Genomic DNA, 1248 nt, shown 5'->3' on the forward strand with positions numbered 1-1248 from the left:
AACTGTGATCTTAATGTAGACAGAAAAATATATATTCTAGGGAAATGCTCCAATTTGCCTTGTTGCTTTATTTCAATATTCAGGTAAACTTTTAATAAGTGTCTTTTAGATATGACTATTTCAACGACTTAATATTCTCATTGTATCATTAAATATTCTATTATATATCATTTAACGGGGGGGGGGGGAGGTTACTAACAATGTTTCTTTTGATATAACTTTTGCTTCACATGACCAAATAGAAAATATGCACCATCAAAAGGCATTCAGGATTGTACCAGCTATTATAAAATCAAGTTAGTCAGGTCCTATTAATTTATCAGATTTTTGTTGCCTTTTAAAAATGATATAATTAACATTTAGAGAGGCTAAGTGGCCTAGCATCATGCATCTAATAAGGAAAAGAATCAGCACTCCCACTTCCAAGCACGCCCCGATCTCCTGACTCAGAATTGTAGAAGTGTTAGGTGCAACCACTAATTGAAAAGCACATTATTTTCTTTGTCAATAGAACAAAAACATCATTAAAAACACATTCTAGGTTTTCTTTCAGCTTTTCAGAAGTCTTCTGTACAAGTTTGAAATGACTCTCAACCAGGCTGTCATTTAATTTTCAAAAATATTGAATTATTGAGTTCTGTATTTTATCTAAATCTCATTGCAAGCAGTTACAAATTGTTTTTGCCTGAAAAACTATACTATTTCTCAAGGTATCATTAGATTTAAAACTAATGTATTTCAGAAGAAAAAAAGGACAAGGTAGTATCTTTTTTTTTTTTAAGCAAATGCTGTATTTTAGGGACAAAGGCCAACTTTTTTCTTTTTTAAGGCCAACTTCTTCAAAGTCTTATCAAAATTATGATAAGAAAGCATGTATGACTAGGAAAAAGAAGTCATTAAATTCTGTTTGTTTTGCATGCATGCAGATTCACAACCCAGAAGTAACTAATTGGGTTCATTTCGTTATCCAACAATCCTATCTAATAAAAGAGTAACATGGTAATTAGCGTATAACCGCTACCCTTCCCATTGGCTAATCAGGGAGATATGCAAATTAACTGCCAGCCAAGATGGCAGCCGGCAGCCAGGCAGCTGACGCGAACAGGAAGGCTTGCTTGCTTCAGTGATGGAGGGAGCCAAGTTTCCCTGCCTGCCTTGCCGGCCTCTGAGCTGCAGCTTAAGAAACATAGTTACAAATATAGAAGCTAAACAAAACCCAAGAAATCTGCTTTCACTAGCGAAGGCCAG

This window comes from Myotis davidii, unplaced genomic scaffold (genome assembly GCF_000327345.1).
Source record: "Myotis davidii unplaced genomic scaffold, ASM32734v1 scaffold125, whole genome shotgun sequence".
In the NCBI taxonomy this organism is placed as follows: domain Eukaryota; kingdom Metazoa; phylum Chordata; class Mammalia; order Chiroptera; family Vespertilionidae; genus Myotis; species Myotis davidii.